The sequence below is a fragment of the Penaeus monodon genome, chromosome 33 (assembly GCF_015228065.2).
Source record: "Penaeus monodon isolate SGIC_2016 chromosome 33, NSTDA_Pmon_1, whole genome shotgun sequence".
Classification (NCBI taxonomy): domain Eukaryota; kingdom Metazoa; phylum Arthropoda; class Malacostraca; order Decapoda; family Penaeidae; genus Penaeus; species Penaeus monodon.
The window spans coordinates 35847280-35847485 of record NC_051418.1 but is presented as its reverse complement, the minus strand read 5'-3'; positions in this window follow the sequence as shown (position 1 = coordinate 35847485).

Genomic DNA, 206 nt, shown 5'->3' with positions numbered 1-206 from the left:
TCCGTGAGTTACACTTACATTTTATTGAAATCCTATTCCATGTGGTACGAACTTGAAATCATTTCATTTTCAGTAAGTTCAGACCCCACGTGACTTGAAATCACTTCACTCAGATGTAAAAAGGGGTGATAACTGATAAGATAGATATTAAAGAATGACGTTCACAAACACAAGAGCGCACGCAACATATTGCAAATAAATGAGAA